We start from the raw sequence: 24,864 nt of genomic DNA, 5'->3' as shown, positions 1-24,864 counted from the left end.
ACTCAGTCTTTAGTTTTTGTGTCAAAGACCCATAAATCTTTGTTAGATCTTTTCAAATAATCTGCTTATTTCGATGCTTATTTTAAACCATAGATCTTCACAGGAGTTTCTTGGAATTAATAGTTATGAAACATAATTGTGACAATTACAGAGGTTCAAATGATTAGAAGGAGTATGCAGGGTGTCCCTGTGGCATAAGCTAGAAATGCCTATATTCAGATGTAACAAGGGCTTTTGTCATTAGAAAAAAAATTACTGAGGTCTAGATGTAAAATAAAGTTGATTAAACCACAAAGGGTTTGATTCAGGATAAAAACAAAACAAAACAAAACAAAAACACAATCTTTTGGTGAAGAATTACCAATCAAAGTGTCATTGGAAACTATTTCCATGGCAGGAAATAGTCATTACCCATTCACCCAAAAACAATGATCAGGGTCATAAGTATTAGGAAATTCTGTTAAACAGTTACATGAACTCTTGAAGCTTTAATATGAAACTGTAAATAATTAAAAACAGGAGGCAGTATGCTGACTCTAACATGTCATTTAATCACAGATTTCTTTTTCTTAGTTATAGGATTCACACTATCTAAACTACATATTGGAAAATTTTGCTAAAGAAATAATAGAAAACTGGGTTAATGAGGGTTTTTTTTTCTCTTATTTTTAAATTTTCCTCTTTCTAACTTTATGAGCAAGATTATTCACATTATCTTCAGGGTACCTCCATGGATTTTACATATTCAACAAAATATGAATGCCTATTAGGTGGCAGGTACTGTGATAGCAAATAGGAGATATGGGAAAATGAAGAAAATACCCTCTCTCCTCCAGAATTTTACAGTACAGGAATCTAAGTACAGTTCAGACAGCAAAGCTACTAAGAACTGATTACAATAAAGTGAGACAATTGCTTAGTTATAATTAGTAATAGTAATTTCATTTAGTGAGGTCTTCCTATTATCCTGAGTTTCATACTTTATTTCATTTAATCCCCACAACTACATGATGCATAGATTTTATCTGTGCTTTACAGATAATGAGATACTTGCAATGTGTAAAACCAAATCTCACAGTTAGTAAGTGGAATATATTCAAATGCAGTTCTGTCCAAATATAAATTCAGTTTTCTTAACTATGTCTGCTTCCCCTGAGTAGAAACTGGTTCAACTTAAGGAAGTCAAGATTTTACAAATAGGGGCACCTCAGTGGTTCAGTTAGTTAAGCGTCTGCCTTTAGCTCAGGTTGTGATTAGGATCGAGTCCCACATCAGGCTTCCGGCTCCATGGGGAGCCTGTTTCTCCCTCTGCCTCTCTCTGTCTCCCATGAATAAATAAAATCTTTTAAAAAGAGATTTTACATGTAAAGTAACATTAGATCTGAAACTATTTTTTTAAAAGATCTTATTTATTTATTTATTTATGGGGGAGGAGGAGCAGAGAGAGAGGGACAAGCAGACTCCATGCTGAGCGCAGAACCTGATGCAGGTCTCGAACCCACGACCCTGAGATCATGACCTGAGCCAAAGACAAGAGTTGATGCTTAACTGACAGAGCCACCTAGGCGCACCTAGACCTGAAACTTTAAAGATTACTGAAGCATAGAAGAACACATTAAAGACCAAAGATATGAAAATTAGAAAGGCATAAATGTATGAAAAGCATAATATAAGCAGGAAAGATACCAGTTTAGCATGTTTAGCATAGAATTTTTAACAGGAAAAGATGGGAGACAAATTAAAAGAAAGGTAGTAAAGGATCTCAAGGGCCATGCTGAGGGTTATGAGCTTCACTTAAAAGACCACAAATGTAAAAATAATAATAGTTATCTATTATAGTAAATAATTTGGGAAGTGACACTATGTGATGAATATTTTCAAGGTGATATTACTGGCCTGGAACCTAGGAACAACCAAAAATCTTCCCCAGTTCTCACCATATTTTTTTCAACAAAGATCCCAGAAGAATTATCATATTCCAGTAAATGAGACTATTGGGCCAGGGGGCCACTGCTGCCAGGCTAGGCATCTGAGATAGGTCTTCAGTTTGTCATTTTGTTTTTAGTCTTCCTCCTTACTTTCTAATCCACCCTGCTTATTTTGCCAAACACATTTTTGAATCTATTCAAGAGAGTGGTGGTTGCCTCTTAAATCAAGTAGAAATTCCTATAGTTACCCCGTGTATCTGGCCCCATGCTTAAATCCCATTTTCTCTCAGGAAGTCACATTGCAGCATTCAGACAATAATTTTACTCCCACACTCTGCCTGTGTCCATGCTGGTCGCAAACCAACCATATCACCTTTCCCTCACATTCATACAGCTAACATCTACTCATTCAGGCTAGAGCTAGTCCCATCAATTCCATGAAACCATCTCCTATTAGCCAAATGTATGAGCCTTCTGATGCTGAAGTTCTAGTGTAACTTACAGATTATCACAATCTAACTCTAAAAAATTCCATGTGCACTTGTTATAAATGCAGACCAACTAAAACTCAACCTTAAATTTTCTTTCAGCACTAAGTTTAATTATTATTTGTTTGTAACATTCACAGTAGGTGGGAAATAGCTTAGTACTGAAACACACAATTTAAAAGATCTTTAAAACACTGATCCTTAGGGTTTTGCTACATAGCAGTTTTTGGTTCACATGGTTTTGGCTTTACTGAACATTCTGGAATTTACAGAACAATCCAGATTTTCTATAGCTATTTACTTTGAACAGAAAAGAAAACTCGCCCCACAGGGGTAAGGGTCATAGGGAGACACCTTTGGTTGTAGGTACTCAATAATCAGCTTTGATTTATACCCATCCTCTGGAAAATGATGTTAAAAGTTAATTGGGGAGCCCCAAATGGTTAGGAGCAATGAAATGCTCTGATAATGTACAAATTAATAGAAATACTTTTTGACATATGCTTACTATCTTCACAGCCATCCCATGCTGAATGTGGGCATCTGGTGTTAATATTATCTCTACTTATGATGAGAGAAATGATGGTCATGGTTTCTTACTAGTGTTGGCCTCATCCAGGGAGAGCTCAAGGCTGAAAGTGCAAAGCTTTTGTTAAGTGCATTAAGGTGAAAATTTTTAACATAAACACAGTAGACAAGACAAGACTTGGTGGAATGGAAAGCTTAAAACAACAGAATATATACCTATGAACACACAAACAAATGTCAGAAGAGATACAGGTTTAAGGACATCAGAAGTGATGGGGGGGCACTTACACACAGAAATGATGATGTGTCACATGCATGGCACCCATGGTGAAGGATTATCTCTTACACATACATAACTTGGTACTGAAGCTCTTGCAGGTCTTGGGAGAACAGTTTATATCTTTCATTTTCTGCATCTTTCTTGGATAATTCTTAATTCACATTTGCCTGTTCACCTTTGGAGAACTCAGTCATTGTTTTTCTTAATTTTAAAGATTTTTATTTATTTGAGAGCGAGAGAGAGAGCAACAGACAGAGCACAAGGCGGGAGCGGGGCAGAGGCAGAGGCAGAGGGACAAGCAGAGTCTCCGCTGAGCAGGGAGCTGGATGTGGGATTTGATGGATCGATCCCAGGACTCAAATCATGACCTGAGCCGAAGGCAGATGCTTAACTGACTGAACCAACCAGGCACCCTCAGTAATCTATTTTATGTGCATTTTGTTCTTGGGTCTCACATATTCCTCACCAGAGATTTTTTTCCCTAGCCTAAACCAGAATTCATCTTTGCTCTATCCATTCATCCAAGGTATGATGAAAATGAAGACCCAAACCTAAGATAGTAAAAGTTTATTTATTTATTTTTTAAAGATTTTATTTATTTATTTGACAGAGAGAGAGAGTGAGAGGGGAAACACAAGCAGGAGGAGTGTGAGAGGGAGAAGCAGGCTTCCTGCTAAGCTGGGAGCCCAATACGGGGCTCAATCCAGGACCCTGGGATCATGGCCTGAGCCGAAGGTAGACGCTTAATGACTGAGCCACCCAGGTGCCCTGATAGTAAAAGTTTAAATGCTGTTAACAATATTATAGTTGCTAATATATAGCTGGTTCTCGTATTTTTCAGTAATTATGTCCTATGAAATAACCATGAACACTGAATTATCAAATACTGAAGCTTTACTCCTAGAGGAAATACAGGGTTAAGTTCCTCTGAGTTTTCATTGACCAGTGAGTACATAACCTTGTCTTATGTGTAATTTCTGTTTAAGGACACCTTGTTTAATATATATTTAATATATATATTTAATATATATTTTTGATCCATCGTCACTGAACTCACAGCCAACAGCACTGTATCACACACCTAAACAAGGCTATATAAGAAATATTTTCTCTGTAAGGCACATCACAGCCTTCTTGTGCTTGGGAACACTAGGCAACACTTCATACTACGCTTGGGGACCATCTCAAAGAGCAAAATCACCAACAAAGAACACAAAAATATAAAAATTGTGACACTAAGTAGACCATGAAAATAATACTTGTTTACATTATGAAAGCCAAAACAAGAAAAAGAAGGTAGAGCTTTGCCTTTTTTTTTTTTTTTTTTTAATCTCAGCTAGGAACATGTGTACTAGGTGACTCAAATATTTTCCCACTCTGTGCATGTGGAAAAATGATTGCAAAAATGCCATAGGTATTGATTTGGGGATTACAAATAAATTTTAGTGAGTAGGAAAAATCACAAATATGGAATCCATGAATATTGAGGACAGACTGCATATAGCAGAGTCTAGAAGAGGAACCAATTTGGAAGAGAAATCAATAGTTTTATCTTGTCATATTTAGAGTTTCAGGAAAAGTTCTTTTGGGCTGTTTATAATTATGAGACAAGTTCCCTAGTAAGAGAAGAGAGTAAAAGAGAAAACACATTGGGGTCAGTCATCAGAGAAGAGATAACTGATAATGTACCAAATTATATAGAAAAGTCACTCGGAGGAAAAGATTAGAATTTGGGAAAGAAAAACTTGTTGCTGAGAAATGAGAACCCTGATCAATCAAGCAACCTAATTACTTTCTTTTTTTTTTTTTAAAGATATTTTGTTTTATTTTATTTTTATTAGAGAAAGAGAGGAAGAAGGGGGGAGGGGCAGAAGGGGGGAGAGAGAGAGAGAGAGAGAGAATCCCAAGCAGGGTGTGGAGCAGCTGAAATCAAGAGTCGGACGTGCAACAAACTGAGCCACCCAGGCGCCCTACCTAATTACTTTCTTAAAGAGGGAGTATAATATTTAGACTGTGAAGCTAGCCTGTATTAATATATAATGATCAGAATTGTCCAAAAAAAGCCATATAAACTTATTGGCCTTTATAATTATTGGTGTCAGTCTCTTAGCTTCATATTTCCCCTACCACTGTCAGCTGGATCCATTAATATTTATCATTTTCAATATGCCTTCCAACCCATTTCTTAATATGGCAGAAAACTTTAAAATATCTTAGCCATTCTTAGCCCATTTAGTTCAAATATGATTGGGCTTAACATGAAATATGCCCATATTAGTTATCCTAATGCTGAAACCAGAGGTTCCCTTAAGCATGGTGATTTCATTATATTGATATGAGGTTAACTATACCAGAGTTCCAGATCCAAAACCTCAAGAGTTGATTTCTGGTTATTTCCTACAATAATAAGGTTATTCCCTGCTAACGTGTCTAGTGCCTTAATCCCTCCCTGGGCACAGTGTCATTGGCTCGTGTCATATTACCCAATGACTGACTTAACACCATGTACTATCTTTCTGTCATTACATCCAATGTTGCTAGCCCCCTAGATTCTTCACCATCATATTATGCTCAACTTTAGGTATTCTTCATTACTTTATCTAGGACCATTAGTTCTTGGCATTACATACTTTGATTGAAGACTGCTATAACCTTTGAATGCTGGAGTTAGGATGCCAACCTAATTCTAAGCTTACATCCCAAACAGCCCTCACAAGTCAGTGCCTGTCTTCTGAATTGGACAAATCCATATCAACCTTTTGCTTAAAAAAAATCCTAAGAAAATAAACAATTCCATAAAATATATGTAGAACTTTTGAATTCTATACTGTATTTCCAAGTAGTAAAAATATACTATTCATGCTGATTTTTGTATCTATAGAATTAAAAATGGCTGTAGAGCATGTGATTCTGGTAAGGGTTGAAACCTTTAGATTTTAGGGACACTGGGTGGCTCAGTCATTAAGCGTCTGCCTTCAGCTCAGGTCACGATCCCAGGGTCCTGGGATCAAGCCCCACATCGGGCTCCCTGATCTGCGGGAAGCCTGCTTCTCCCTCTCTCACTCCCCCTGCTTGTGTTCCCTCTCTTGCTGTGTCTCTGTCAAATAAATAAATAAAATCTTAAAAAAAAAAGAAACCTTTAGATTTTAACAACTTTTTCTTTCCCAGGCCTCCTATAATCACCTCTTTATGGTGATGCCCTTCTTATTTGGTTCTCTCATTTTCCTTTTTCCTTTTTTTTTTTTTGACACCATGTGATCCAAGATACTCATTAGTCTTTGACTTTCTGATCACTTTTTGCCTTTCACATCATACATTCTAACCAAATCATGTTTCATAATCCCACCTGAGGAGCTAAATATTTCCATGCAACTTTGCTTTCTTTTCCCTCTCCAACTATTTATTGCCTTTCTCACAGTCATTTTCTATAACTACACTGCATCCATTTCCAGTAACACTGCTCTAAATTTGTGTATTCAACTGGTCCTAAGAGTTTTGCAAGCAGCATCCTATCCCTATCGATTCTTCAGATTCAATATATGGAAATGATGCATTCCTACTTAAAAGTTTGCTTACTCTAATTAGCACTCTTTTTTCCTAAAACAAATGCTGTATTCATAAGACCAGCAGTGCATCAGCTCCTCCACTCTTGATTGTAGCACTTTATTTAGCACTTTATCCTTATTTTCTCTCTACCTGCCCAAATCATGCCACTTGGCACTTCTAAATAATCACACAGAAAGTGCAAGCACTTGTCTAACCCATTCCATAGACAGTTGGTAGTTTGCTGTGTGGAGTGAGACTTTCCAGATCATTTACCAAAGAATACTTGTCAGCGTAACCTCATGCTGTCTTGAACTTCAGATCTTTATACTAATTCTTATTTTCTCCTGGTCCTACCCTATTAAAAGGCAGCATGATGGGGAGTAAAACAATACTGCCTGGGGACGGATCTTATTTTTCTCAATCAACCTCTCTGGATACTAACAAAAGTAGAACAGTTTTATTATTCTCATTCTAAGATGGTTAGTCCATGATTCTAGAAGCATTCCTTTCAGATTCCGAAACATCTGAGAACAAAAGAGTTATTAAGGTATCCAGAGGATAACCATAATAAAAAACATACACAAGTATATATACATCGAGTTCTTATAATGTATCTGATACTGTATCAGTATATGTCTTTTGCACTGCCTCACAAAATTGCTATATATTAGGTATTATCATCTGTTTTTACATATTATAAAAGTCGTACTCCAAGAAGTTAAATAATATAATGGTCATATAGATAAACCATACCTGTTCTGTCTGAATCTAAACCTTGTGCTTTTTCAGATTCTCCATGCTTCTGTTCCTGCATTCACTCCTTGATTGGCAAAACTGTGAAGAATTATACATTGTTGATGATCAGTCTTAAGTTATTACCCAAAAAGCCACACAACAGAATATTTCTGGAGTGGTGTACTTATACAGCTACTACAAATAAATCATGAAACATGCAAATGACTAATTTGGCAAAGCTGCCAGGATACAATTAAAACAACTTATTATTCTTATTACATATAATAATATAACTTACATGATTAAGTTATATTAGTAAGTAATAGTATAACTTATTCTTACATTGACTTGCCATTAATCAACACTCCTTTTTTTGGGCTATTTGTTTCTGTTTGGACTGTTTGTTAACTGTTTAATTGTTTGGACTATTTATTAACTAATTTTTTTTTTTTTTGACAGAGAGAGACACAGCAAGAGGGAACACAAGCAGGGGGAGTGGGAGAGGGAGAAGCAGGCTTCCTGCTGAGCAGGGAGCCCAATGTGGGGCTCAATCCCACGACCCTGGGATCGTGACCTGAGCCAAAGGCAGATGCTTAATGACTGAGCCACCCAGGCGCCTTATTAAGTGATTTTTAATCAGTTCACACATCCCAATATTTCAGGCTCTCCCTCCAGAAAGAGTGATAGCTAGCTAAGTTAAAGGAATACAAATGTGAACCCCCCTACAGTCATGCCACAGCTGGACAGGTAAGCACCCCACACTCCTCCCCCCAATACTACAGCCACCCCAGTGAGCCACAGCCATACCACAGCCAGGGAAAAATCAGGCAAAATGAGGAGAAAATGAGAAACATTTTCCAAATTAAAAAACAAGACAAAACCTCAGAAAAAGACTTTAATGAAATGGAGAAAAGTAATGTACATGATAAAGAGTTCAAACAAAGAGTTCAAATAAAGAGTCAATAAGACCTCATTTTTAGCTTTCCTGAGCTTCACTGAGCTCCAGAGCCTGCTGTTCTACCACAAGGCCTGTTAGAGCAAGGTAAGGAAGAAAAACCAGCAAGACAGATGGAAGATCTATCAGTGCCTCAAGGCTCTGGGCTAGCAGAATGTGACCTCATCTTGGAAGAGTCTTGTGTAATTCCAGAATAACCTTGCCCTCTAAATTTTCTTTTTCTTAAGTTATCTTTCTGTCATCTGTCATATTCTTTCTTTTGTTGCTAAAGACTTTTTTAAAATGAAAGCTTGGGTAGTAGCCTGTTACTTCTGCTTTTAGCCTTTCCCTGATACAATTAAGCATAGTCCCGAGTTGAATGTGGGGAAAAAGGAAAATACATATAGAGAGAGGAAGTATGGAGGGGAATAAAAAAACATAAATTAATATGTACCCATATGTTGATTGAATTGGCCTTACTGCCTAGAATTTGTGCTGGGGCCCACAGCCAAATACAAAGTATCTGACATCCTAGAGTTAACTGCTAAGTGTAGCCTGTATTCTCCCCTGTGTCACGAGCCCCACCACAGAGGATCACCAGAGTCAGTGATTACAAAGTAATAATAAAACTATTCCATGGTCAGATTGCACTTAGATGAGAATGCTCAATAAACCAGTAATGGGTCTCTCCCATGAACACTCGACCACACATTTAATTTCTTCACCCCTGTAACTCATTCTGGTTTATGAGATCATTTAACTTGAAAAATACAGAATCCTGAATATCTCCTCTCTGTTCTCAAATTCCTCAAACTGTTGTATCAGACTGTGGCGAGAACTGTCTGAATTGGTTAGAATGATTTAAGAATGGGATTATGCTGTTAATGAATGGTGAGATGAGGATTCTGGCCAGGTCTGCTAAACAGGGTGGCATGCTTATCGTTTTTTTGGCTTCTCTGAATCCCAAAAGGGGATGGGGAATATTTAGCACGTAAGTATGTAAGCAGGATTGCCAGACATAATATAAATACAGAATGCCCAGATTATATTTATATTTCAGATAAACAATGTTTTGGTTTTTTTGTTTGTTTGTATGTTTTTTTTAGTATAATTATATCTCAAATACTGCAAGGAACATCCTTAAAGCAAAAAATTTAGATTTTGTTTACCTGAAATTAAAAGTAAACTGAGTCTTTTATTTGGCAATGCTGGAGCAGGTTGGTTATCTAAAACTATAGGTTTGCATTTAGATCTCTGTCACCAGATTCTTCTTTGCGTTAAAGATCTATTCGTCTACAAATGGGACCAGCTTTATTAGTAAGAAACAAAGCAATTGATTTTTCAATATATTTGATGGAAATGTGGAAAGAAATAACATAAGAAATGTCATACTGATTGAAACCATCTTATGATCTGAAGCTTCAAATTCTATCATTAATAGTCCATTCCTTTCTTGTCTTTTATTAGAGTTCCTTTTCATAAATATGAGCTGTTAGTGTATAGTATCACTCAGTTCTGATGCAACTAGATGTTAAAAATGTAATTCTCTTTTGTGTCAGTTTCAGGTAAGTTCCACAGATACAAAAAAGGAGCAAGTATTTTTATAGACCTAAGGTGATAGTTGTCTATGTAGGCTTTGGAAAGCAGTTATCTTAAAATCATATTAGTAACAATTAGCCTAATTCCCAACTTGAGAGCATAAAATTATTAAGATTTAAGTAATTGGGAGAGAAGATTTTTTGAGGGGAGGAGTCCTTAGTGTTCAGGGAGATACCCTCCTCTCATGGAAAAGGTGGAGGGTGGTTTTCTCTCCTATCAACCTCAGTGAGGAAAGCCACAAGATCTTTTAGAGAATGTAATGCTTTCCTGGAGTGGAATACTATCTGATTTAAGCATTAAACAAATTAAAGAAAAAGAGAAAATGCTCTATGAGTAGGAGTCTGGATGAAGTAGCTTGTGGAGGCAGGTTCTAAGATTATTTGGGGGAAATAACTACTCTCACCAAAAGCAGACCACGGTTTTATGTTCCTAGGGGACATATGGTAGGAGTATCAGTTGGAGGTAGTTTTAAAATCCTAAGAGGCTTTCCTACCAGGAGTGAGACTAGTTAGTTAGAGGCTGAGGGAAGCTAACATGTGGGAAACCAAAAGAGGCTTTGGCCATTTCTAGGTAGTTCCAGTTGCAGGCATTCAGGAGCAGATCTCTAAGACATCTATGGAAGCACTAGAAGAAGCATATTCAGCTTTAAGCGGTGGCTAAAACAGGGGAAATAAAGCTAGTTCAAAGAATGCCAGTCTCACATGACGTTTTCTGTACTTATTTCTGTGTCTCTCCTCTCTGAAACCTACAGAAGCCAGGGAACTTAGTGAGTGGGAGAGGATGGAAGAAGGACTTCATAGGTAGGGAAACAGAAAAAGATGTAATCACAGGCCCTCCCCAAATGCCAATTACCAACCTGATGCAGGCCTAAGTTGAGGAAGAAGTCAGAGAAACCTAAACTTAAAATGAAGTTCTGAGTTTCTACAATTCTACAGAAAGAAAAATTTAAATACTAAATGAGTCTATTCTTGGGTTGCAAGTAACCAGAGGACTGCTTATTACCTGAATGACTACAGAAGTTCTGTGATTTGCCCAAGATAAATCTTGCAAAGTGGTGAGGAGTAAATGGCTGACATAGCGCATTTGCAAGGTAAACAGAGACTTTTGTCTGACCTCCAGAGCAGGGGTCAATTAACTTTTTCTGTAAAGGGCCAGATAGTAAATATTTTAGGCTTTGGAGGCCAACAAGAAAAATTGAGGATATTATGTAGATGATTATAACAATAGTTAAAACACAAAATTTTTATTAAATTAATTCAAAATGTAATAATAACTGAGTAATTTTATTTTATCTTTTTGGTAATATAGGTCTACAAATGAGAATGGAATTCTGTTTAGGGGATGACATTTTACACAATTGGTCTTAAAAGTCAGCATTCTCTATTACCAAATCAACTATTGATGTTCATTTGCAAAATCAATTCTTACTCATAAACCATACAAAAATAGGCAGTGGGCTAGATTTGACTCCTGGGCCATTGTTCCTATCCCCAGCAAAGAGTCCCAATGCTTTCATGAAATTCATTATAATTGTACTTGGGTAATTACCTAAGAATTCCTAAATGAAGCCACCAGGAGTGAAGCAGGGTGAGAGGCATAAGAGATGGTTGTCAAGCTCTAGGATGGAGAGAAGGAGCAGCCTACAACGTATCACACTTCCTCTGTTTCTAGTGATTACTCTTGTGGGAAATACCCTCTATGGTAACCTTGCTCCATTAGCACCTACAGAAACTATCAATTGACACCAAAATCTACCAAAGAAAATGAATTTTTCAAAAGGGAGAAGAGAGATCACAAAGAGACTCCTCTCATACAAAAAAACAACTAAGATGCTTGTTCCATAGATTTCTTCTTATTGGCCCTCTCCCTTAAAAGAATTAGTCAAGTTAAACTGGTGCCATTTGTAAGGGGACTGACATAAGTAAATGACAAACTTTGCAATATATTTAAAAAATATCCGAAATTATGTAAATTTTGCTCTGAATGGTAGATGAGATTTCTTCAGTAGAAAACACACTATGTCAAATAATATTGCATTTAAATCTGTGGCACTTTAGCATTTTCAATATTTTTCTCTAGAGTAAGGTACCCAAAATTAAAAACCCCAAAATGTAGCAATACAGTTTGATACAGTGGTATATCCAGTGAGGCAGTAGTTATTGCTTTGCAGAGCTGAAAGAATTTTGTTGTTTTTTGAGATAGAAAATGAGCAAAATATATATAGCATAAATTTAATATGAGCTCAAGGAAATACTGACAAGTTACTATAAATCATTACGTGAGACAGAAATCAAGGAACAACCATGAAATCTCCCCAAGATTCCTTCATTTTGGTTCAGAAGCTATTTGGTTTGCTTTGATACATTCCTAATGTAGTGTGGAAATGGGTTTACTAGATATATAATGCATCACCTGGTTACCTGTAAAAGAGGAGAAAACTCCCAGGGAACCACTTCAATGTCATTTGGGAAGACCCATGTGATGCTCAGTACCAGTTAATTGAAGAGGTTAAGGAGACAAGCCCTGTCTACTGGCAGATCTTTATGTTCAGGATTGCTCAGACTCTGTTGACCCTTTCAAACAGGAGATGCCAATGATTCCATTAGATGTTAACAGGGATGCCAATTGCTACAGGGAGATGATCTTAGAGTGGGAGACATTAGCTTCCATGTCACCTGTCTGGACTGGCTGTAGGTAGCTAAACCTCTAGAGATTCTAGAGATCCGAGGATGCTTGCAACCTCAGGACTTACAAGCACATCATTCACACATGGCCTGTTGGTTAGAAAGAAAAACAAAAAGAAGGACAAAACAAACAAACAAACAAGAAAAGAAACATGACTAGCTCTTTAAATGGGAGTATAATGATGTTTTGTGGAGCAAGAAACAGCTCTAACACGTTTGTAGTAGAGAAGAACTTAAGTAAAAATTAATCAGAAATGTACTTGCAATCCCTTAAGGACTGAAACCTGAGAAATTTTATCAAATATGACTTCAGAATCATTTGTGGATATTTCATTATACTTCATATTTTCCTGTTTGCAAATGTTTTCTGAATATATACTGTTTTCAGATATTATATTAAAAACCAACTCAATCATAGATAGCCAGAGCCTAGGAAGGGCCTTAAAAATCAATAAGGCCAGAATTTCCCTGGCTTCTGGGAAACAAGTATCAGTGATATCCCCTAGTCACATGGCAAACAAAAACTGTCACCCACATTACTCCTTCATTTTACAGATGGGGAAACTAAACCCAAGGAATTGGATGACAGTAAAAATATCACAGCATAGTTTTTTAAAGTTTAATACCCAGAATAACCTGACTCAAATCCTGGTTCCCACATTTACAGCAGAGTTATTTTTACTTGCTTTTCCAGGTGATCTTAAGTATTTTATAGGGAAAAATATTATCTTCAATGTTTCTGAGTTGGAAATTTATCTTATTAATTATGATAACTAACATGAAATTTTGTGATTAAGAATCTGTACTTCAAGGCCTTTCTGCTACTTCTCCTTAGACCCTACCTGTCATTTCCTCCAAGATTCAGGAGATTCTGAAAAGATCCCTGAAACTGAAGTTCAAATTCTAATTCCCAAATCAATCATCTACCAATTCTGTGGCTTAGGCACCAAATTTATTCCTCTACATACAATATCCCCCATCTACATACAATATAGTGACAATAAGTCAACATATATTATTAAATGTGTTTTTTCTAAGAATTAAATAAAATATAAAGCACAATATAATTTAAAAATATACATTTTCTTGAGAAGATTTGTGTCTAGAACAAAGATTTATTTACAATTTTCTTTACACTATAACATTATGTTATAAAGTAGAGCAAAGACTGTACTTTGTAGGGTTTTTTGTTTGTTTGTTTGTTTGTTTTTAAGGGGCAGGGTTTCTTCTTATTAGATTCTAGTGTGTCTTGTGATTTTTCACAATTCCCTGGTTGTTGAGAGTAGAGTGTTGATACTGTCCTGGAAGGCAAACCTAGACAGCTGGGGGCATACATGAGGCATTACACCGTTTAGGGGTAATATTAAAAAGCAGCTGAGACATTATCATGATAGCAGCATAGATCATCCCACTTCAGCCCTGCTCACTGGAAGACTGACTAGCACCAACCATAGAAAAAACACCAGTGAAAAAATCCTAGGAACCGGGGACGAGGCCAAAAAAACCCCCTAGACCACAGAGACTGAGAAGGACCTCATTCGAAGGCTAAGAGGAGTGGCTATACTCTGATACCCCCACATCAGAAGAACACTACCCTAAGAAGTATTCCTTGGGCCTACAGTTTCTCCAGTGTGAAATAGAGAGCCCAAAGTGGACATCCAGCTTCTCCGGAATTGTAAGGTGTTTCCTAGGAGGCTCACTTGGGTCTTGTCTCATAGGGATCATTGTGGAAATCTGCTGGGGTTAACAACTGGAATCAGATAGAGATGGAGAAGGGTAGTGGGCCTTACAGCCATCAGAACACAGATTTTAGCAAGCTGCATTCCTCCACACAGTTGCACCCAAATGGAGATCTCAGCCAGTGGCTCTAACCATCTTCAGAGTCAAGTTAGTGGCCTTGCTGGTTGCAAAACTTAATGGGCAGTTCTGCCTGCTGTATAGTTCACCAGCAAGTAAGCTGTGCAGACCATGGAGAGCATTCTATGGCCCCACCCAGGCAGGAAACCAAAGTTCAAGCCCCAACTACTGTTACACATAGCCCACATACTGCCCACCCAGAAGCCTAACCAGTGAGTCAAGGTAGCTGTGTAGCCCATTTTTTAGCCATGTTTGTAGTGACACCCAAGGCAAGGACCCAGCCAGTGGCTCTGTAAAATCAATCTGGTGATCTTATTCCACCAGGGAGTTTGGTGTGTTAGTTCTGCTTGATTTGTATTACCAGCCAGTAAGCCATACTGGCTGTGAGTATGTTCTCCTGCCCTGCCTTGGCAGGGAAGAAAATTCAAAGCCCTGCCCAGCTGTTGATTATAGCCTCCAGACCTCCGACCAGGATGCAGGATCAGAACCTAGACAGCCACAGATACCATTCTACAGTCATGCTTGGACAGAAAGCCAAGCCAGCACTCCTACCTAACAGTGAAATATAACCTCTGGCCCACATAACCAGGGAGCATTAACAGTGACACTGGAAAGCCTTACAATCCAGCCAACAGTACCACCCAGCTGAGGAACCCAGCCCACAGCCCTATCCCACTGTAGAGCCCAACTGGTCTCGTCCAATTGTTGAATGTAGCCTATAACCTCACCCAAGCAGGGAACTCAACCAATGACCTAGTCAGATCATGGAGCAAAGCCTATAACCCCACCTAATGAAGAAGCCTGGACAGTGACCCCACTTAACCACAGTGCATAGTCTCTAGTCCCACCCACTGCAGGACACAGCTGGAAGCCCCTCCCAACCACAAAGCCCGGCCAGTGACCTTGCCCAGTAACAGAGCACAACCAGTGGTCTCTCTGATCATGAAGGCCAGCCTGTGTATCCAACTTGAAGACACTCTCTTGAGTACCTGCCTGATCACAAAGTGTAGACTGCAAAGTCCTGCCTAAACTTGGGAGTCCAGCCAGAATCACCATTTAGTCAAAAATCATATCCTGAGATTCTATCAAACCATGAGTGATTGTGGAGCCAAGCCCATAGCTCTGCCAGTCCAACCAGTGGCATCATGTTAAGGAAGTCAGCCAGTGACCTCATCTAAACAGAAGTAATGGCAAAGCCCAGCCAGTAGTTCTGCATAACTACAGAGCACAGCCAGAAGCTGTATGTGATCAGGGAGTGTACCCTACAGTCCCATGTAAACACGGAACCCAGTCAGCACACCCACCAAACCACAGAGTTCACCTAGTGGCACACCCATTCCCACCTCAGAGCATAGGCAGTGACCTCATCCAAACAGAAACCCTTATAGAAAGTCCCACCTGCTCAAGGATGCTACCAGTTAACCTGTTCTGAACACCAAGCTGAAGTTAATGATGAAAGACTGTCATCCAAAGAGAATCTTGAAGTCTGGAAAAGGAGAATTTTTACTCAAATGCACACACATCAGTGCAAAGACATAAGAATCATGAACAATCAGGTAAACATAATATTACCAAAAGAAAATAATAAAGCTCTAATAAGTGACTCCAAAGAAATGAACATCTAAAAACTGTCTAAAAAATGATTCAGAATAATCCTCTAAAGAAGTTAAGCAAACTACAAGGACACACAGACAGACAACTAAATGAAATTAGGAAATTAGTGCATGGGCCAAATGAGAAGTTCAACAGAGATATTGAAACTATCAAGAAAAAAAATCTTAGAACTGAAGAATACAATGACTGACTAAAGCATTCTACAGAGGACTTCAAAATCAGACTGGACCAACCAGAAGAAAGAACCAGTGAATTAGAGGATGGGTCATATAAAATTATCCAGTCAGAGGAGCAAAGAAGAAAAAAAAAAAAAAAGAAGAATATAAAGAGTGAAGAAAGCATGCTGGACTAATGGGACACATTCAAAGGAACCATCACAGAAAGAGAAGAGAAAGATAAATGGATTGAAAGTCTATTTAAAGCAATAACAGCTGAAACTTTCTCAAATGTGGAGTGACAGGTAGATATGCTGATTCATGAGGACCAGAGGCCCCATCAGGTAAACCCTCAAAGGCCTGCACTGAGACACATTATAAGTAAATTCTCAAAAGTCAAAAACAAAGAGAATTTTTTTTTTACAAAGAGAATTTTGAAACCAGCAAGAGAAGAGCAACTCATCACATACAAGGACACCCCCATAAGGATGGATTTCTCAACAGAAACTTTGTAGGCCAGGAAAAAGTAGGATAATATATATATAATACCGAAAAAAAACACCTTTTAATCAAGAATACTATGCACAGTAAAGTTGTCCATAAGTAAAGATAAAAACTCACAAACATACAAAAAATTGAGGGAGTTCACCAAAACTAGAACTTCCTGGCAAGAAATGCTAAAAAGCATTTTTCAAGCAGAAATAAAAGGATGCTAATAAACAATACAAAATATAGGATAATTAACAACACAAAATATAGGAATATGTAAAACTCACTGGTAATAATACATATATAGTCAATGTTAGATTCTCTAATATTGTAATGGTGATGCCATCACTTACAACTCTAGCTGAAAAGTAAAGAATCATATTAAAGATCACCATTACTGGAATAATTTATTGGTTACATAATATTAAAAAAGATGTGAATTATAATACCAATAACCTAAAATGTGAGCAGGGGTAGTTAAAGGTATAAAGTTACACTAGCCTATTGAAATTAACTTGTATTCAGCTCAACATAGCATGTTATAAATACATTTTATGTAAGCCTTCTTTCACAGTGGAAAAACCAGTGGTAGAAATAAAAAGATTATGACAAAGTAGTCAAAACATAACACTACAAAAATTCATCACATCGTGAAGGAAAGCAGCAAGAGAGGAAACAAGAAACAAAGGACTTACAAAATGGTAAGAAATGGTAAAAGTAAGTCCTTAACTATTAATAGTAACTTTAAATGTAAATAAATTAAATTCTCCAATAAGAAGACATAGTGTAGCTGAATGGGAAACAAGAGGATTCAACAATATGCTCCATCCAAGAAACTCATTTAGCTTTAAAAACACATGTAAGACGAACCATGAGAGATGATGGACTCTGAAAAACAAACTGAGAGTTCTAGAGGGGAGGGGGGTGGGGGGATGCATTAGCCTGGTGATGGGTATTAAAGAGGGCACGTTCTGCGTGGAGCACTGGGTATTATGCACAAACAATGAATCATGGAACACTACATCAAAAACTAATGATGTAATGTATGGTGATTAACATAACAATAAAAAACAAAAAAAACATGCAGACAGGGAGTGAAGGAACGGGAAAAGATAATTCAATCAAACAGTAACAAAAACAGAACAGGGGTAGCTATACTTTATCAGACAAAATAGACTTTAAGTTAAAAATGGTCAAATGAAACAGAGAAGGCCATTATATAATGATAATGATGTAACGGCCAATCCACAAAAAAGATAAAAATTTTAAATGGTTATGCATCAACATCAGAGGACCTAAATATATAGAACAAATACTAAGAGAAATAAAAAAGAAATGAACAACAATACAATTATTATTTGGGGACTATGTAATACTCCACTTTCAACAATGGAAAGATCATCCAGACAGAGAATCCAAAAGGAAACGGTGGATGTGAACAACACTATAGATCAAATGGCTCCAAAAGACCTACATACAACATACTGTGGAACAGTAGCAGAATACATACACACAAGTGTACCGGGAACATTTTCTAGGATAGAGCATATGTTACGCATCAAAACAGTTCTCAAGAATTCAGAAGGTAGAAATTACATGAAGTATCACCTCTGAGCAAAATGGAGTGAAACTAGAAGTCAGTAATAAGAGGAAAACTGGAAAATTCACAATTACATGGAAGTTAAAACAGCACACTCCAGAACAACCAAAGCATCAAAGGATAAGTCAAAGGGAAAAAAAAATCTTGAGACAAACAAAAATGGAAACACAATGGAAACTAAAACTTACTGGGATGCAGCAAAAGAAGTTCTAAGTTTACAGTGATAAATGCATACACCAAGAAAAAAGATTTAATTCAAATTATGAGTTTTTATTTGATCTCTGTGACATTTAGATTATTTTATTTTCAGTCATATGGGAATTTTATAGTTTTCTTTTGATAATATTTTGTATTATTTCAATCCTTTTCATCCTTACTATACTTGTATTCCTGTAAGGTCTCATTTGACAGTCCAGGTGCTTACTAGGATATCTCCTACTCAGGAGGCCCTGGCCTCTAATGTTTTCCATCATCCTTGGAAGATCTACTTACCTTCTTAGCCTCTAACTACCAATTTCATAATTGACAAATCCTTCAACGTGAAATGCATTTCCAAAAGACTGCCTCACCTGTGAAGACCTTCTTCTTTTTCTGAGTTTTTAGCACCTAAATTTCATTACCTCTATACCTCATTATGCCTTTAAACAATTAAAACAAGTAAGCAAACAAACAAAAAATCATTTTTAGGAGGAATGTGATCTGTAACAACCTAATCTACCCTTGGACAATACCAGTTATCTTTAAACAATATGATGGCAGGTTTTTATTTTTAATTTTCTTTTTTATTAATACACAGATTTACCAGATTTTCTAAATGGTGATACATTTCTTTCATGGAATTTATTAAACACCAATATTTTTATGTATAAAAAATAATATATATGGAATATCTGCTTTCAGGATTAACATGAAAAAGAGTAGGAAGTCATTGCTCCTGTACCTATAACAAAAAAAAAAAAGCTAAACAAAATTAAAATCAATGCCTTTCTTGGACCAGATAGATGGTGGGAGCCAGGTTTCTCACTGTTGGAATGGGGGTGTACAGATAAGGGAGGAGGATAGCATGATGCATGTGGTGATGGATTTGAGGTGGAGGTATCATTGTGAACTCATGTTTACCTTAATATAGATACAGATGGTTACATATAGAAATATTTGTAGGTATTTGTATACACATGGATTAGTATACACACATATATTTCCTTGATGTGTCAGCTAACAGAGTCTATACACAACAACTCTCCAGTAGTAATGAGCACATCTACTACCCAGATCTTGGTTTCTAATACCATCCTCAATGAAAGTAAAGTCTCCTTGGAAAAATGGCTGATGCTAGGGTTAAGCTGGAAAACACATAAGATGAATCTGAAGTATTTTGTAGTGCCAAAAGGTAAGAAAGTGCTCAAAAGCAAAAAACAAACTGCACATGGATCAGGGTATGTCAAAGGCCAAATGAAAATCCTCCCAATGGACAAAGTCAGAAAAAAATTTGAGCAACAAAATAAATAAAATAGTATTAGATTATACCTCAAAGTATAAAATAAATATCCATGACTCCATATTGATATAAGTAAATGATCAAATATATAAATAAAAAAGGGACAAATCTGTGGAGAAGGATTCCAAATAATATATGTAAATACTCCACTCTCAAGGAAGAGCTACATAGTTTCCAGCTCCTTAGTATAGGCTGTGTATAGTGACTTCCTTCCAATGAATACAGTATGAAAGTACAGTATAGAAAGTGAGGGAAAAGAGCAACTTTAAAGTGAAGAAACCCGACAACACTATCTTAGCCAGTGTTCAAATAAACCTCTATTACATTGATAGCATATTCCTTTGATATGATAAAAATGGCCATTTACCTCTGTGGTCTTCTTCCCTTAAACCTATATTCCCAGTCTAATCATGAGAAAAACATCACACAAATTCCATCCTACAAAATACCTGACCACTAGCCTTAAAACTCATCAAAACTCATTAAATTGCACTTGAGAAAGCATAAGCTCAACAGGTGTAGGTATACACAAGGCTCATACTAGGCAGAGAGCACTGCTTTTTGAGAATTTGAAGTATGAACTTTTTTCTGCTGGTATATGATGCCTTCTTTCTTGAACCATATGCCTTAACTCTTTAAGACTTGCATCAGAACTCTTGGGATTTATAGGCTTAAACAGTCTGCGTAGGATTATTTGTTTCTAAGAATCTCCCCTGAAATCATGCTGTGTTTTTAAAACCAGATTTCTAAAAGTGAATCTCTGCACCCATCTGTATAAGAAATACCTATAATACTTGTTAAAAGACAAGGTCCTTGGCCTTCCTACAGTTTTTCTGAATCAGAATATCCAGGGGTTCTCTTTGAAAATACTAGCTATCATCTTAGGCTGTACAGTGGCATAACCTGTAGAGATTTAAAAATAGTGGTATCTGGGTCCCACTCGAAGAGAGTCTGATTTAATTGGTCTGGAGTGTGAGCTGGCCATGAGATTTTTTTAAACAGTCCATGGATGATAATAATGTGCAGCTAAGGTTAAGAACCACTTTTAAAACAGCTCCCCAGGTGGTTCTCATGCATATAAAGTTTGGGAAGCACCACTTTTAACAAATTTCTAAGCAGGCTTTCCTGAACCAGGCAACCTTGACAAATCTACTCCATCAGGCTCTGATTTGCAAAAGTTAGATTTAAATATCTCCCTAGATTTAAATGCCAATGTTGGAATACAGGCTATCTAATTTAGTCAAATGTGTCCCTCTGTTTAAAGAGTCTAAATCAAATACATTCTTTCATTTAACTAGATTCTACCTGATAACTAACTAGCAGCTTTTTGTAGTTCTGTCTTTGACTCTTAGTCTGGCATTCACTCATGATCTACTGGTTCCTGGACCCTGGAGCTGTAGCCTCTACACAGTTCTAGCTCTTTTCACCCATGTGACCTACTGTACCTTTTCTGCTTGTTTTGTTGTTACTCTGAGTATTTTCCATCTCTCAGCAGTCAGGCAACACATCCCTTCTCTCTCTTTCCTCCTTACCCTTTTGAGATATGCTTTCAAAAAAAAAAAAAAAATCTTATATGGGTTATTCTCAACTTAGAAGGGACAGTTTTAGCATCATGTTACACTATGGAATGAACAATTTTATAATTTAGCAAGTATTAAGCAACAATGAACATGTGGGAAAGGAATATTTTGATATTAAGGAAACCTATCTAATTTCTAGAAATCACAACTTACCTTGTTTACATACATATATTCAACCATCATGGTATGTGGGATGGAAAGTTTGAATGTCTGTTTTTTTTTAACTAAAGGAAAAATATTTCAAATTATTAAAACTTATTATCCTATTGGAAGAACAAATATTGTGAGAATGTCCATACTATCCAAAGTAATCTACAGATTTAATGCTATCTCTATCAAAATACCAGCAACATTTTTCATAGAACCAGAACAAATAATCCTAAAATTTTATGGAGCCACAAATGACCCAAATAGTCAAGTCAATCTTGAAAAAGAATAAGACTAGAGGTATCACATTCCCAGTTTCAAAATATACTACAAAAATGTAGTGATCAAAATGGTATGATACTGGTGCAAAAATAGACACACAGATCAACAGAACAAAGTAGAGATCCCAGAAATAAATCCACGTTTATATGGTAATTTAATCTATGACAAAGAAGGCAAGACTATACAATGGGAAAAAAACAGTCTCTTCAACAAATAGTGTTGGGAAAACTGGACAACAACATGAAAAAGAATGAAACTGGACCATTGGCTTATACCATATACAAAAATTAACTCAAAATGGATTAAAGACCTACACGTAAAACCTGAAACCATAGAAATCCTAGAAGAGAGCACAGGCAGTAATTTATCCAACATAGGCCATAGAAACATTTTTCTAGATATGATTCCTGAGGCAAGGGAAACAAAAGCAAAAATAAACTATTGGGACCACATCAAAATAAAAAGCTTCTGCACAGCAAATGAAATAATGAATAAAACTGAAAGACAATCTATTGACTGGGAGAAGATATTTGCAAATGACATCTCTGATAAGGGGTTAGTACCCAAAATATATAAAGAACTTATACAACCCAATATCCAAAAAACAGATAATTCAATTTTTAAAAAATGGGCAGAAGGGGCACCTGGGTGGCTCAGTTGGTTAGGTGTCTGCCTTCTGCTAGGGTTGTGGTCTCAGGGTCCTGGGATTGAGCCCCGTATTGGGATCCCTGCTCAGCGGAGAGTCTGCTTCTCCTTCTCCCTCTGCTCCCCCCACACCCCCCTCCGTTTGTGCTCTCTCTTGCACTCTCTCTCTCAAATAAATAAAATATTTTTTAAAAAATGGGCAGGAAACATGAACAGACATTTCTCCAATGAAGTCATCCAGATGGCCAACAGATACATGAAAAGATGCTCAACATCACTCATATTAGGGAAATTTAAATCAAAGCCAAAATGAGATACCACCTCACACTTGTCAGAATGGCTTAAATCAACACCACAAGAAACAAGTGTTGGTGAGGAGATGAAGAAAAAGGAAGCCTAATACACATTTGGTGGGAATGCAAACTGGTTTAGTTACTGTGGAAAACAGTATGTAGGTTCCCCAAAATATTAAAAATAGAACTACCATCTGATGCGGTAATTCCACTACTGTGAATTTATCCTCCAAATACATAAAAAATAATTCAAATACAAGTAATTAAAAAAGATACATGCACCCCTATGTTTATTGCAGCATTATTTCAATAGCCAAAGTATGGAAGCAGCCCAAATGTGCATCAACTCATGAAAGGATAAAGAAGATCCACACACACACACACACAAACATACATACACACATACATATATATGCACACATATATACACACTATATATATGTCTATATACACACATGCTGCCTCTCTCTATATATATCTCTACAGTGTGTCTATGTATACCCACACCCACACAATGGAATGTTACTCTGCCATAAAAAAAGAATGAAATCTTGCCATTTGCCACTATACGGATGGAGCTAGAGAGTATAATGCTAAGTGAAATCAGTCAGAGAAAGACATGTACCATATGATTTGACTCATATGTAGAATTTCAGAAATAAAAAAAATGGCCAAAGAAAAAAGAGACAAACCAAAAAAGACTCTTTTTTTAAAAAATAAGATAATAGTATCTTTCTTCTTTTTTAATATAGTTCTTTTTTTTTGGTTCAAGTTTTTACTTAAATTCTAGTTAGTTAACATATAATGTCATATTGGTTTCAGGAGTAGAATTTAGTGATTCATATAACACACAGTGCTCACAACAAGGGCCCTCCTTAATAACCATCACCTATTTAGCCCATCCCCTGCCTACTTCCCCTCCATTAACCCTCAGTTTGTTCTCTATAGTTATGTCTCATATTGTTTGCCTTCTTCTCTTTTTTTCCCCTTTTCCTTATGTCCATCTGTTTTGTTTTTTAAATTCTACATATGAGTGAAATCATATGGTATTTGTCTTTCTCTGATTTGTTTCGCTTAGCATAATATACTCTAGCTCCACCCATTTCATCGCAAGTGGCAAAAACCAGACTCTTAACTATAGAGAACAAACTGATGGTTGCCACAGGGAATGTGGGTGGGGGGATGGGTGAAACAGGTGATGGGGATTAAAGACTAAACTTATGATGATCACTGACTAACGTAAATAATTGTTGGATCACTATATTGTACACCTAAACTAATGTAACACTGTATGTTAACAATACCGGAATTAAAAAAAAATAAATAAAATTTATTATCATACATGAGTACAGTGTGAACTTCTTTGATCCTAAATGGAAACAAATTTATTTGGTGCTCTAATATATATTGAGCACTTACAATTTAGCCCTTATTTTAAGGACTTTTTGTATTTTGTCTCAATCCTGAAAACAACACAAAAGGGAAGCACTCTTTCTATTGCTATTTTATAAAGAAGGCAACTGAAGTCCAGAGACCTCGACAAACTTTCACAGCATAGTGGGGCTAGAATAAGAACCTAAGTAATCTTTCCCCAAAACCTGTTTTCTCCTCATGGTATAGCTAGGCTCCTTACTACTCTATCCCTTTCCTTAATTTTTTGAGATTGTAACATCTCTCAGCAACACTATAAGTAGTCTGAGGTTCAGACACACTTCTGTTTTACCTTTTATTATGCCATAGTACCCAACATATAAAGCCTTTCAAAAAGCAGGCTTTTTCAAAAGAATGAACAAATAAAAAAATAGATAAATAAAAGAAGAACATGAAAAAGTTATTATCAGTTCATATGGAAGCTTCATGGAAATAATGGACTTGGATCCAGAAAAAAACTTACATAGTTGCTGGTTGGCCAGTGGAGTTTTTGACCATTTCTCTTGACATTTAGTGAAGTGCACCTAAGCTGTCAGGGTCACCAGGAGTGA

This window comes from Callorhinus ursinus, unplaced genomic scaffold, assembly GCF_003265705.2.
Source record: "Callorhinus ursinus isolate GAN/ISIS: 27379988/994484 unplaced genomic scaffold, GSC_fseal_2.0 scaffold10, whole genome shotgun sequence".
NCBI lineage: Eukaryota > Metazoa > Chordata > Mammalia > Carnivora > Otariidae > Callorhinus > Callorhinus ursinus.
The sequence above is the reverse complement of the archived record's forward strand: the minus strand, read 5'-3'. Positions refer to the sequence as shown.